This window comes from Podarcis melisellensis (assembly GCF_964234715.1).
Source record: "Podarcis melisellensis genome assembly, chromosome: 15".
NCBI lineage: Eukaryota > Metazoa > Chordata > Lepidosauria > Squamata > Lacertidae > Podarcis > Podarcis melisellensis.
The window spans coordinates 24,215,155-24,231,042 of record NC_138532.1 but is presented as its reverse complement, the minus strand read 5'-3'; positions in this window follow the sequence as shown (position 1 = coordinate 24,231,042).

The window sequence follows — 15,888 nt, the reverse complement described above, 5'->3', positions numbered from 1 at the left end:
TTCAGCATTCGTGTGCTGCTTTAGAATTGTGCAGGACTCAGTTGCATTAGGTATTGTACACACTACTAATACATTCATGCAGAGTTACAAGTCAACAAAAGGACACAGCAATAACCTTGAAAAGTTCCAAGCCACACTTGTAACCAGGACAGACCTTTTAATCAATGCAATGGTTGTTAACCATATACAGGCAGTAGTATTACAACATATTGCTAAGTGATTAGACTCCGTGACCAATGAGTTAGGATAAAGGTGTGGAAACTTTCACAGCTACATCAGTTCAAGCTTAGACTGTTGAACCAAATGTTTGTTTATGATCATGGATAGAATTCTGTCTGCAATAATTTTTTTTTAAAAAAAAATATATTTTTTATTAACAGGCCAATCAAATCACATTATTTCCAAATCACATTAGTTCCAAATTATACAGCCAGATTTTTAAATTTTGTTGGGGGTACCCATACTTCAAGCTCCGAACAGGGGTCCAAGCATCACTTATATTGCTGCTTTAATTAGACAGTTCTATCCAGTTCTGTCCAGATAGTCTCTTTGTTACTTTCCTCATCTTCTTGTTGTTATCATATATTCCTTTCTTTGCGATCTCTGATAATCTTCACAAGCGGGTTAAAAACAAACATCCTCTGTGTGGGTTTTGCAGTCTCCAAAAATCATATCACATAAGGACAGTCGCCATTTCCACACCTCCGTAAAGAACTTTCCCTCAGTCTGTCCGTTGATTTTCCCAGGCTTGCCAAGCATATCTCAGAGGGCTCTGCCAGGTCTAGATCACATTCCGATCACCATTCACATTCCGATGACCCTCTCTGGGGTGGAGGGTTATTAATACTCACATAAGGCAAAAAAAAATAAAAAATTTTTTCCTCCACCCCCTTTCTGTTTCACTCCAAACATACCAGTCTTTTAATGGTGATTCATCACTTGATTTATTTGTCCCGCCCATCGCTCCGCTCACAGAGATCCATTAATTAGCAGTCTTTACTCCCAATCTTCGCTTGATGTATGTGCTTTAGCTTATTTCCAATTATATATTTCCAATTATATATTTCGAGCTAAAGCGAACCAGTGCGCTGATTGAAGACAGCGTCAGGAAGAGCCGACTTCACACGAGGGCTTGTGCCAAGTGTCCACACCCTTTCGAATCCGGGGATGAATTATGGACACCTCTGGCAAGGCAGTCCCCCCCATCTCCTGGGGGGGGGCAGAAAGGCTGCATACTTCCCATAGCAGCCTCTTAATTACCTCATGTGGGTCGGAGAGATGTTATTGTCGGCCATCTTCCAATGCACCACGTGGTGGCCCCCCAGAATTCTGTCTGCAATAATTAGCTAAGCTACAAGTTAGCTTTCAGAGTGTCATCATATAAAAGCTGTCATGAGTTCTGAGGTGGAGGTTTATTTCTTTATATCCTCATCAGGACAGCAGTAGCCAGGGTGTTGCCTTGCAAATATTGTTGGAGTTTAGCTCCCATCATCCCTGGTTATGGGAATTCCAGTCCCAACATCTGAAGAGCACTGTGTCGGTGATTCATTAAGTTATTTGGTACTATAGCTAAGGGTTTAAAACCAATCCCAATCAAGTCACATATAGCATTAGAATAAACCCAAAATTTGTTTGATGGACTACACAAGCCTCTTGCATGTTAGTTTACCTACTCAATAAGCAGATTTCATGCTTTTGCATGGACTAATGCCTGCAGGTCTACAGTTACCTAAATTCACATCTAAATGCAAACCTTTAGTGTTCAGTGCCATACTTCCTTTTTAAGATGCATCTTCAGAGTTTGCTAGCAGAAGCTTAGGATCCTCAGGATGCATCTTCAGAGGTTGCTAGCAGAAGCTTAGGATCCTCAGGATCCCTGTTCAGTTCTGGGACTGTGGGCTCCCTGTATCCGAAATGGGGTGTCATTTCTCCTGGCTGCTCTGTTCTAGAATCAACACCAGTCAAAGAGCTGGCTTTGACTTCAGTGCTTTGCAAAACATCTTCATGCTCTGGCTTTCCATCCCCAGTCAGGACCTAGGAGCCATGGACATTGCCTTCCTCCTGCAGGATCTGTACACCAAGATTGCTTACACCATTTCCCTCATTGGTGTCTTTCATCTCTGTTCCTGCCCCTCCAACCTTCTGGCCTTTCAGTTTCCCATCAGGGGCATGCAGCCTGCTCTTTCCAAGGATGCCTCCCACCTTGGCAACCTGTAGGCAGGAATATAGAATTGGCATTTAACCAGTCAGCATTTCAGAATTTTACAGATTTTGCCCAGCTCTCTTCAGAAGATTTTGCAGAGCATCATGCTAAATCAGACACTCCATTCCTCCATACATTACACAAAACAGACTGTAGTAATCCCATTTGTGACCTGTGTCACTGGTGGTTACTCACACAGGTCATATTCTGCTGAAACATAGGGTTAAAAGTGCACATACAACACACAGCCTGGAAAAGGACCTAGACCACATTTGGAAAACTGAGGAAGGGGTGCATGTACATATACACACACACTCCTACAGAAGGGCACCTCTCCTCCCTGTATTTTGCTGCAGCATTGTATCACCCAAAAGCAAAGTTAGGTTACCATTTGCACAGGTACGTCCTCAATATGTGATTGGATCCCTTGGCCATGGTCAATTGGTGTTTAAATGACAGTTACATAAACAAGCATCCTCATCCTAAAACAGACTGGACAAAGTATGCTTAAAAAATAACAACTACATTTTGAGTTGGACAACACATCAGGTTTGTTTAGGTTAACTAAGGGGACCCATTTCCTGCAATTATTACTCAAGAAACTTCAAGCCTGCCTTGTACCAAGCAATCCATTTTTAGAAGAAGCAGCAGAGGCCAATTCAATAGCATCAGGATGTGCTGGGTGAAGAATCAATTACCATTCCCTACGTCAAGCACCACAGAAGAGATTCAGATGTCTGGTGCTCATATACACACAAAATACCACTCATTTCCAACAACAGAACTTGAGCCAATACTTATACAACCCTTTTTATTTTGAATAGTGTCTGAATCAGCTCTAAGGTATTTCACCTGCAATGGCTTATGGAGAACCATTGTAGGCATAAGAACTACTTCTTTCCTGTATGAAGAGGTCAAGGACCTCCCGGATAGTTAGATCCACTAGCAGCAAGGACCTGAACACATATTTCGCCACCCACAGATTTTTTGCCACTGAATTCATAGCAAGGTTTCACCTGTCTATTTGGCAAGCTAACTTTCATTTCTGCAGTTATCAAAATGGCTTTTCACCTGATGGTCGGTGCCAGGTGTGACTCACCTTCAGGTGGCCTGATGGAAAGTTTTTGTAAACAGCAAGAAATAACTCAATTCTTCCAGCAAACCCTTCTAATGCTCAAGTTAGGGTGCAAGTCTTTAATGGTTTTAAAAGAGGATTGGAGAACTTCATTGAGAACAAGCCTATCAATGGCTAGCAGCCACAATGGCTATGCTCTGCCTCCGTGGTTTGAGGCAGCCATGCTTCTGAATACCAGTTGCTGGAAACCACAGGAGGGGAGGGTGCCCTTGTGATTGGGTCCTGCTTGAAGGTTTCCCACAAGTATCTGATTAGCTACTGTGATGGCAGGATGCTGAACTAGATGGGCCACTGGCATCATCCAGCAGGCTCTTCTTGTGTTCTTAATCCAAACGCCCACTCCCTGCCAGCATGGCTTTGCAAAGCACTGGGGCCATCAGCACTTTCATAGTCTGGCTGCTCAGAGATGTGGAAGATGGCAGGGAGAGGACAACTAGCCTGATCCCGCACCAGCTCCAGACTTGCCCAGCAGTTGGATCTAATTCCATTGTGTGATGGCAGTGATACCTGCTAAGGATAGACAGATCCTGGGCTGGATCAGCCCCACCCTCATAATGTTTTGGGCATTTCCACCCACCCCTGCTGGTGGGTTTACCATCAGCAAGACCCCCACCAACCTGCACATTTGATGGACAGCAGGAGCTCAGCCATTATTGTAAACTAGTTTGAGACCCACAGTATCTTTCTTGGAACACACAGTATTCATTGTATTTATGTCTAGCTGTTTAAGGCTTAGGGATATTTGCAGCCCTGGTTTAAGAGTTCCTACCCATCATCTACAGATTCACTTCAGTTGCATTATCAGGGGATAATGCAAGACATCTGAAGGCAGCCCTGTTTAGGGAAGCTTTTAATGTTTAATGGACTATTGTATTTTAATATTCTGCTGGAAGCCACCCAGAGTGGCTGGGAAAACCCAGCCAGATGGGAGGGGTATAAATAAATTATTTATTAATTATTATTATTACATTATATTATTATTATTATTATTATTATTATTATTATTATTATTATTTCCCATCTACCCAAATACAATGCAGCTTTTAGTCTGTCGAACAGAAAGCTATTATCAGAGAGAGCAAAGTATATAATGACACCCTCTTCACCAGCATAATAGAGACACAAAGGCAACAGTAGGAAAACTGTTTGACAGTATCACCCAATCCCACACATATTACTGAGAAGAAAGAACTATTTAGGATCATAACCTTCAAGAGATCTAGCAACAATAAACCAATATTCAGACAAGTGAACCAGTCTGAAAGAACCACAAGCTTCTGAAACCCCCTTCTATTATTAACAGCACCTACTGCAGTCTCTTCTTAAACACAGCTAGGTGGTCACACTCCAGATCTTCCCCAACTTCCAACACATTAGTTCCACCTGATGAGTGTTCCTTCCTGATATTATATACTGAGATTCCCAGGTAGAGTGTGGCTCATTGGGCCCCAATTGCTTGACACAGCCATTTGATTTATGCAGCAGCACTGTGATGAATTACATACTGAGGTTAATTGGTTTTGAAGCTCTCTGGCATATTGGAATAATTCTAAAAATGTGCCAATAATGGGGAACAAGAGGTCAATAATTGAATGGAGCAGTACAATTGAGTGCGAGTGGAAACCTCTTACGTTCTGCCCGTGGGACTGGAGGGTGATAGGCTCTTCCAAGCTGGATAGCCTGAATAAATTCAGTACTGTGGAAGTCTAGAATATCAGTTCATTAACTCAAAGTTCAGCTGTGCTGAATAGAATCATAAAGGTGTAGGTTTGCTCTCTCTGGACCAAAAAGGGGTCCCTATTTCTTTAAGAGCTGCTGAAAGTTGCCTAAAACCATTAGAAGTGATGCAGGGGATTAGTGTCTCTTGCAGTTTGTTTTTTAACTAGATAGAAGCCCCCAGAGGCCACTTTGAAGATTGGGAAATATCCTCCAAGAGGTATTGTCCAATATTACCACCCTAAGATTTATCCCTGAATTAAATCTCCCCCAATGCTGCTATTAGGCCCATAGGTGGAACAAACAGATACACTTTCCGCCTCTGGTGCAAATAGCAGCTTTGTGTGGTGCACATGTCAATCAGGAAAAATACAAGGGAGAAAAAGTGTTAACAACCCTTTCCCAGAGACCACTTCCCCAATGGGAAATGCTAATCACTGATCATCTGTATCATGTCAGGACCCCTCCAGGCATCCATTTTATTGTGCATCCATGATGATTTGTGCTCATGGTAGTGTTGGGTTCGTTTTATGTGATTCCACCTGCAATACTGCTTGCACCTGCAAAAGTTTCAGGATGGACATAGAGCTTGGGTTCTAGTCAGCACATGTCCTGTGGCTTCCTGCTGAATGCCTGCAACTTTTCACACCACAAATGTTCCTGTCTGTTTCTCATCCTGCCTTTGTTGCACCTTAATGCCAGATGGTGATGTTTCGGTAATACTAAGGGAGCATCACAGTGCAAGTAATAAAGGGGAATGAGGTGTGGATGGTTCAGTATGAATCCACCACTAATGCACTATCCTTATTTAAATGACACATTACAGAATACACCTGCAAAGCAAAACAAAAACACAACAAACAAATGCCGCCTGGAATCACTTAGACTAGAAACATCAGGCATTTGCCATTTCAGAATGAAATGGAGCCCTGCCTAGTTAGCATTGCCATAATCAAATGAGCACTTTCTCAAACTCATCATTTGGACCAGCCCTTGCCTTTGCCCATTGCTATGTGTCATGGAAGTCTGCAAAATGTGTGAGTAATATTCAGGATTGCCTGATTTCCTGCCAAGTGTTTATTTGTCTACACAAACAATCCACTGGGCCAGCCTTCTCTCCATTGGTCAAGACAATGCAGATTTTGGCAAGGCAATCCAGGAAAGCTGGAACAGTCGGCCATATTCATTACTATCAGGGGAAATCTTTAGATGCTGATGCTGCTCATTATTTTCAGCAGTGCCTCATTTTCCCAACAATGTTCCTAGGGAGCTAGTCAACTGTTTTGTAAAGGGTGAGCTAGACCATATTATTATTACTATTATTATTATTATTATTATTATTATTATTATTATTATTATTGAATTCCCTTTCGTGTAAGTTCTCAGAGTGATTTGCAATCCTACAATAAAAAAGCCAAAAAGGGTTAAAAACAATACAGATAAATACCTAACACACACACACACACACACACACACACACACACACACACTGCTGCCTAGCAGGGAAAGCCTGTCAAAAACAAAAATGCCTTCAGTTGTTTCCAGAAAGTACAAATAGCGAGTGCCTGTCAAATCTCAGCAGGGACCTGAACGAGAAATTCTATTGTGTGTGCATGGCTGCTAAAATACTAGCATGACCCAAACTGATGCAAAGCAATGGACTTTGTAGCCTAGTCCTTTGCTTTAACAGACATTTCAAGTTCCATGGAACTCCCTAGGAAGCACTCAGAGGAGTTCTAGGTTTCCAAAATAGTGCTGGGACTTGAACTTTTCTCACTGAAAAAACTTTGATCTGATCTGCTGAATTTAAGAGTGCCAGACTGGATAATCTGGAAGTTTCAGGTGTATCTTTTAAGTCAGGGATAGGGAACCTGTCATCTCCCAGCTGTTGTTTGTTAACAACTTACATCATTCATGACCATTGTCCTTATTGGGTAGGGCTGATGGGGGTTGGGAGTCTAACAACCTATGGACTGCTACAGATCCTTCACTGCTGTTCTAAAGCCTCCCACTAAGCAGAAAGGCAAGACCAGCATAATAAGAACTTACTACAATTATAGGACCAGACACACAAAATCATTCGGACCATCTTCTGCTGTCTCATGCTCTGGGACTAGAGTATGTTCCCCATCAAGATGCCTTTCCAAGCCCAGCACCTCAAATGCAGTCATTAAGTCCATGTCATTGGAAGCCAATGTAGATGAGTAGTGGAATGAGAGGGGATGTAACTCTCCACTTGAGAGCAATAGAATTTCACTTTTAACAGAAGGAAACTATTGATTCTGTTTCCAAGCACTGTAGATGTGATGTTGTCTAGATTACTTTGACAGGTGACTAGCTTAAACAAAAAGGACAGATTCATTAGGATGAACTCCTTTGGAAGAAGACAGAATACATGGACATTTTAACTCCCGCTGCCTGTCACATCAGCCTGATAGATCTAGTTGCATGTCAGTTTTATAAGTCTCTGAAGCAGTTACCCCACATTAGGAATGGGGAACCTGTGCTTCTCCAGATGTTGCTGCCATCACCCCCAACCATTTGAGGCTATTGGGGCTGCAGCTGATGGAACTGGAGCCCAGTAACATCTGGAGGGGAACGTATTCCCCATCCCTGTCCTACATCAAAGAGGTGGCTAGCTCTCACTGAGGATGCCCCTGTGTTCAAAGCTATATAAAAACAACCATTTTTGGAAATCAGCATTTAAATGTAACCAAAATGTACCTGGCTATCAGTGCTTTTCTTCTACAAAAAGAGGTGTCTTTACTCAGGGCAACTCTCTTCAGTTTCCTGACCCATGTGGCTTTAAGAGCTTTTTGAAGCTACACTTATCCCGAACCCATTTGAAACATAATGTAAAAAAAACAGGAAGCTTTTTTAAAATAGTGTTTATTGAGAGATATTTTTAAAAAATCAAGTTCAAGGTTACACCACTAAACTAGATGTTCAACACCTAGCCTAGTGAGATTATATCTTTCGTGCCAACACATTTAAGAAGTTTCTGAAGTAATAAGCAGAGGTGATTTTTTTCCATAAAAATGAAACCAAGTATGTGACCAATTAGTGTACTTTTTTTAAAAAAGCACCTCATCTGTGTAAAAATAGAATAAAGAAGTCTGACTTTATAGGCTAACTAGACCAACATATGCAGATATCTAGAGTCTGCTATAGTCAACTAGTTAACAGCAGGCCTATTAAGCCAACCCCTTCCCAGTTCACTGACAGCATTTCCCCTTCAACTCTCTCCAATAATTCTGGATAATGAATTTCCAGAGGAGATGTACACTCTTTTTGCATGGCAAAGGGGTGGTTGTTATGGCAGACTGAAGTTGACTAGCATTTCTGCACTGTTTCAGATCTGTTGCTCCTTCATCTCTGCAGCAGCCTGGACATACTAGGGAATTATATGGGCTTCATTTAGGCTCCTTCCATGGTTAATTTAGTGAGGATTCCTCTATGATTCCAACCCAGTGTCCTTCAGTGGTTTCCTACTAAAGGTGGTCCCCTTGTTCCTCACCGTGTCCATTTTGTAGCATGTAAGTAGGAGGTAAATAGTCTACTGCTGTCAGCAGCAGCATCTTCATTTTCATCATTTTCTTCTTCATTATCTTCTTCATGGTGTTTTCCTTGTGCACAGCAGTGGGGATGCTTCTCCAGCTCTGTTGTGGTTTGAACTTCTGCATCCTCATGATCTACAGTCCAGATAGTTTTCATGGCCGTTGCCACCTTTTTGACATTTTCACGAGGACCTTCTGATAGTTGCTCCATAGACTGTCCACTTGGTGTCAAGACCAATGTCTCTTGGTCTTCCGGGGCCCTTTCTTTAGATGACATCTCCTCTGTCACAAGAAAATAAGTTCCCAGATGTGGTGGCCTCTGTTTAGCAAGCTCTGCTTCATGCACTCCTGTTATGATTGGCTGAAATGCCCCAATCCCCTTCTCCAACATTACAGTAAGCTGGGGCTGTTTCAGGTTCAAGTACTTTTGAGGGCTCTCAGAAACTGGTTGGGCTTTAGCCTCCTGCTGAACAGGTAACACCTCTTCTTGTGTTGCCTGTGGAATCATGTTGGCACCCGTCAGTTGCCTTGTCTCTTCTGTACTTGCCATGGAAGAATCATTGTCACGGATACACATGAAAGTACCATGTGATCTTGGTGCATCAAGTGAACTAGGAATTGTTGTTGCTGTGTACTTCTCTTTTGGAATGGGAGACTCTCTCTCTTTTGAATGGACTGACCACTTGCTGTGCCTGTGACCCATGTTGGCGTGAAGATGTCACTCTGCTGTGTTCTGGAACAGCGTCTCATATCCTTTTGACTAACTCTACAGGGAAGACGATAAGCACAAAAAGGTCTTCTGCCTCAAAGGAAAAAAAGAAAAAGAGTAAGTAGCCTTCTAGCAACCAACTAATAGAGAGCCCCTCACCAGCAGCAGGGCAAAAATAACTTAATTTACTCTGCAGACATCACAATAGACTTAAGTGGGGGTCATATAAAGGAGATGCAATACTAGTATTTGCAACGAGTTGCACGCTAATGCAGTGGCGGAGAGAAGCAGCAAGTATCAGAAGCTTATGGATCAACCCTGATAAAGTGCCTTTGTTTACACATGGTCTATGCCAACTGATCTACAGACTTAAAGCAGAACTACACAAAAGGTCTTAAATTAAGTATCAGCCCTGCTCATAATAATATTAATAATACACAAGCGTACAGATGAATTACACCCAGAATGGCTGCTTGGAGCATTCAGGGTTATTTACATGCCTCATCCTGGCTCTTTCACTTAAATGCAAAGTTCATCTGCCACCAAGACATTAAGGAAGACCTGAAGTTACCCTCTCCATCCAAAGACACCAAGTGAGCATTCACATCCCAGACTTGCTGTCTCCCAAGTGCCACAGTTTGCAGGGTAAAAACAAAAACAAATGGGCAGCTAGACATAAAATAGAAAAATACATGGGGGGAAATGGAAAGTCCAGAAAGTACATTTGGGCAGTTCAAATATTCAAGTCATGCAAAATTCTAGGCCCCCCTTGAAACCTAGTGAATGTGTGAATTTGTCAATATCAGTTTCTCTCATTTTCTCTGCTCCCTGTCCAATCTTAAATTCAGCTCCCAACATTGCCACACTATTCTGTGATTGCTTTTTTTTAAAAAAAAAACTAATGAAAATTCAGCAGCATCTTAGTGCAAAGTTTTCCTGAGATGTAAGTTTGAACTTCCGCACCTGATAGTTTCAGCAATTGTGCACAATTTCCCCTAATATATGCACTTATATGCAGACTTCAGCATGAGACTTTTTAGTAAACATCACTTGGATGGAGAACTGCATTGCAAAATTTGGAGGTATGTGAATTTTGAAGAAGGGCTAGATTTCACTTTGCATTATGTTTTGGAAAGTATGGATTAGGCAAGTTCACTTCTGAATGCAAACTGAATTGAATTTCTCCCCCAGCTCTGCCCCATACACATTCATTTCTCTTCCAGTTGCCCTGTAGACTGCATGGCTGCTCTCCATAGGGTGTTCACCAATTAGTCTACTAGGAAGAGAATAATTCTAGAACACGGAGACCCCTTTGTTGAGAAGTCCTGTAACATTGTCAATGTTATGATAAGGGCAGTTATACCCTTAACAGGGACTTTAGGTCTATTATTATTATTATTATTATTATTATTATTATCCTCACTCCAAATGAAGCTTTGTTGTTCATAATGCATCTTGTGTGAAACTTGACTATAACTTTCTTCTGAATTAATGCTGTCAAATTTCCAATATTCCCAATTCTAATGATTCTATATAGGCTTCAAAATGTCATGGAATGTGCCTTTGAGTAAGAAAGCTTCTATACACATAGGAGGAAAATGCACAGGTATATTGTAGTTTGGTTGTGCTTTGCACCTGAATAATAATCATATACCACTGAGCTGCTCTAAATGTTGTTTTTAAAAGGTACCTGACTGTTAGTAGTTCACACTTGGTATGCCAACACTTCTGGCCAGCCTCTGTAGCTGCTCCTTTAAGAACAGGCTGATAGGCAGAAAGCAGCACAACAGGTGATAATGCCCATCATTACACTGCATAAAAACTTACACCTGCAGATTTCAACGCATAATATTGCTGTTAAGGGCACAGGAGGAGGCAAGGCTGACTTGCTTTATTTTCTTATCCTTCTAGCTGGGAGCCCTAAGTTAGCAGTCATTGTGGAAGGTTTTGTTTTCCCTCTCTACCTATTCCAGCATATCCGTGGTTGAGAATTAGAACAAGTGCAACTTGCAACAAAATGCTGTAGTGTGGAGTGCTCCTCCATGCAAGGTTCCAGCCAGCCAAACCCGTTTTGGGGGAGACTACTTTCCCTCTCTTCCATACTTCCATTTGCTCTCATTTCAACAGTTGGCTATCATTTCGTAGAAACCAAGCATGTTCAGTCCATGTTGGCCTGGGTATTTTTTTTCTTTTTTTGGGGGGGAGGGGATCCCCCTTTTAGGACTTTATCCCCCTAAAGATTTTTCTTCTCTTTCTGCAAACCTATCAGTACATCATTCTTATGCATGGTTGGTGATGTTTCATTAGACAAAGGATTGATACTCTGAAAATAGGGTTCACTAGTCAGAGTGGTCTTCCTCCTTTTTCTATATTGCACTATATTGCATCTGAAAACCCCCCAGTAATGCTCTTCTGGAGTGCTGAGAGTTACACCATAAGGAGAGCCCGTGTCCCTTGGAACAAAATTATGGATTAAGGCTGCCTTCAGGACTGAATGAAACAGTCCTGTCTTCTTTGCCAAGCCAAGGGGGGAAAGGTAACCCAAGTTCTTTTCTGAAGCACTGGATATCTTTCAGCAGAAGTGCTCTTCCACTTCACCACAGCAACAACCTGCATGTCCACCTGCCTCCTGCACTGCCCCAGAAGGAATGAGCAAGCAAACAATTGCAGTGATGACAAGGAGGAAAAATATTTGCCAAGGCCTGCTTGCTCATTGAGTCTGTCTTGCAAGCAAGTGGGCAGTAGCAATAGGCATGGACAATAGGGAACACTTTCTCATTATTTCAGTCTTAAGTTCACTTCTCTACATTTCCACATCAGCTTGTGATTTTTACATAAACAACTGTTGAAAAGTAACAGTTGGGGCCTGGGATGGGTGGGAAGGTTTTGGTGTGAGCCAAGGCTGCCATTATGCAACAGTAAAGATGGGTAAATACATCTATTTCAGTTTTCCTCCATTTCTCATTTGGAAAAAAAAATGAGTTCATTCCTCTATACTGCCACATCAGTTTATGATCTTCTATTTTAAAGTCCTCATGAAAATTCAACAGCATTGTGTGAATTTCTACTATACACATTTTTATTTGCAGTTACTCCCAATATACAGCGTGTATGTGATTGCTCCTAATATAACACATTTTGCATGTTATTTCACAGCTAAATGCATATTTCACTCTAGCATGTACATATTTTGTGCAAATTACTTGGCTAGAGAACACCATTGCAAAATTTGGATGTGTGAAAATTCTGAAGGATGGCTGTATTTCATCTCACATATTGTGCTGGAAACAGCTAAAGTTGTTCCGTAAGGACAAACTGAATCAGATATTTTCCCCAGCCCTAGATAACAATGGTGAAACACAGGAGCAGCAACAGGTACCAAAATGTGGTGGATTCACTGGGACGGGGGTCCTTGGAGAGAGTTATGCCCAAGGATCCCAGACACCAGAGTCATCCCTGCCTTTTACAGCCAAAGCTCCCTAAACTAGGAAATTAAAAAATTGTCCAGTAGCACCTTAGAGACCAACTAAGTTTGTTCTGGGTATAAGTTTTCGTGTGCATGCAAACTTAGTTGGTTGCATTTTAATTTTTTTTCAACTGTGTCAGACCAACACAGCTACCTACCTGAATCTAAACTAGGAAATGTCAATCTCCTTAGTTTGCATCAGAAAGGGAAGAGTGAGAGAGTTGTTCCAGGACTAGTTCCCCACTGTCATATTGGAGTTCATCTTGTCCTTCTTATGTGAAATCTATAACAGGGGTTGCAACCAATTTAGGTGTGAGCTTTCCTCTATGCAACCATGCTGCTAAGATATACTTAATTTCTAACTCCATATTCCAGTCTCCCTCTTTGGTAAAAAGAAGATTAAAATAAAGTTCTACTAATAATCTCACTGATTTAAGAGAGAGAAAGAGAGCACTTACCAAACTGCAAGTAAGAGAACACAACTGCATGGACAACTCTATCCTACAAACCCCACAGACTTCCTTTAAATAGGGAGGTGGAGTTACACAAAATGACTTCCTCACTATCCCGTGATAATCAGTTCCATATTATTACTCTGTTCCCTGGTGACTTTTTATTTTAGTAAACACTCAAAATCTCCTTTGAAAAACTGTGTGTGCTTTGACCTTCCAACAAATCCTGCAGCCAAGAATGTTTCAGCACCAGATAGAGCTCATCCAGACTTCTTTTTGTGCAACTTGTGCTTTCCAGGCACAGGTCTGGAATGACACAGGTCTGGAATGGATTTTTGTTTGTTTTTGTCCTAGCACTTTCCCTGGGAAAACTTGCATTTTGTCACTTAACTGGAGCATATGGCTACCATGGAAAATCTGATTGCTGTTTGCAAATGATTCAGCAGTAAAATGTGGGTTTTTGCTGGGGAAGCACCGGGTCTCTCTCTCTCTCTCTCTCTCTCTCTCTCTCTCTCTCTCTCTCTCTCTCTCTCACACACACACACACACACACACACCTGCTTAGACATAGGGCTGTAAAGTCCAAACCTGTGGCTAGAAACTCAGCACAAAAGGCAATCTGGATGAGCCTTTAGTTTAAATTCTTCCACTCCAACATACACACTCATTTGCTTCTCTGGGACATAAGGTGCAGGCAGGAATGTTTACCAATTCTGCAGTATCTCCATCAAGAATCCAAAGCGTTGTGCATATGTGCATACATAGCAGACTGACAGCACCATCTTCCATGTGTCTATTGAGAAGTCCAACATCCTGGCTGAACATAGGTGAAAGGTGGTGCCCTGTCACCAGTGTTGAAATAAGATTCAACTGTCAATCTAGTCAGCTTTCGTAGATGGATGGAGGTCGGACTGCCATCAAGCAGCAAAGTGGTTTGGGCCAACGCTGCTGCCCACCCCTGACTTGCATGGGAGGGGAGAGTAAAAGTAATAAAGCAGCATGGAGTCAGAATGGCCATTTGGCAAGAGGTTTTTGCCTCGTATTCATTACAGTGGTACCTCGGGTTAAGAACTTAATTCACTCTGAAGGTCCGTTCTTAACTTGAAACTGTTCTTAACCTGAGGTACCACTTTAGCTAATGGGGCCTCCTGCTGCTGCCACACCGCTGCTGCACGATTTCTGTTCTCATCCTGAAGCAAAGTTCTTAACCTGAGGTACTATTTCTGGGAAAGTGGAGTCTGTAACCTCAAGCGTCTGTAACCTGAGGTACCTCTGTATATGAAAAAGCTAGAGCAGTTGTAATGGCTCAGAGCATTGCTCCTTTCAGCGATTCCCAAACACCCCTCCCTGCTGAAGAACTTTTGGAAGCTATGCTCACAGTGGTATTACTTGCTGATGCTGTAGGGGGGGAAATGTCCACAAAGCAAAATGTTTGTAAAATTGATTTTATTGAGAGATTTTTTTTTCAAAAACAAGACATCAGTTTCCAACCTGTCAGTGATTACATACACCTGACATTTAAAAAGAACAATACAAGCACACACTGTAAAAACATCCAGCTAAGCAAGATTACAATCGTTTATATAAACCCATCTAGAGATGCTAGGTATTATCCATCATAAATTTCATCCTCTCTCTCTATATATAGCAAGAAACCTGCTCTGCTTTTGCTTTTGAGGACACATCAGTTAGGAGTCATGGGATCAATTTGTTCCATCCCATGCTGTCTGAGGTACTACACTTTCCAAATGGTTAGGATTAAAAAAAAGATGGTCCAGTTTCATCTACCAAGTCAGAACAACAAAGTTCGATTCAGTAGTGTCTAAGCCATTTCCCAGCAACTGTATTAAAGCACCTGCTCCACAAGATTTCTGTAGGTGTCCCTCCTACCCGCACACCAAATTGCAAACTCATAATGCAGGTAAATCACCTGGGCATAGCTCTTGCATGACTTTTGAGCTGGCACTGCAGCAGAGATGGGGGACCTTTGATCCTCCAGAGATTTGACCTCAACTCCCATCAGCCCCAGCCAGAGTGGGCAATGTCAGGGGTGATGGGAGTTGTTGTCCAACATCCAGAGGGCCACAGATTCCCCATGCCTGCTCTACAGAGTGTTGAAGAGATTGTAGCACAGGTCAGTGTTCTCAAACGTGGTGTCTTCCAGATGTTTGTGCTACAACTCCCATCAGCCCCAGGCAGAATAGCTAATGGTGAGGGATGATGGGATTTGTGGTCCAATATATTTGGAGGGCTCCAGGTTAGAGAAGCCTGTAAGACATCAAAGGCCAAGTCTAGTTAAGAAACGTGTGTTTTAGTTAACTATCAGAAGCAACTGATTTGTCTGCTGAACTTTGGGGCTCTGTGCATACACTGGTAGCATTATCCCCTCTGAGGCTGCAGTTTTTTGAGACTGAAATGAAAGGCCTGCCATAGTTGGTCTCCAAGAAGAAGGATATTTCACACATGATCCTTGTGCTGCAGAAGTCTCCTGTTCCCTCTTCAATGAGCATCAGGAAGACAAGTAATCCAGTTCTGCTGAAGGAAGAGAGGTTGCAGCAAGAATGTGAAAACCTGAAAGAAGGGTCAGAAATGTGCTCAGTTAGGAGCTGCAAGCAAAATGAGTTATGTATGAACTATATCAAAATGAAAG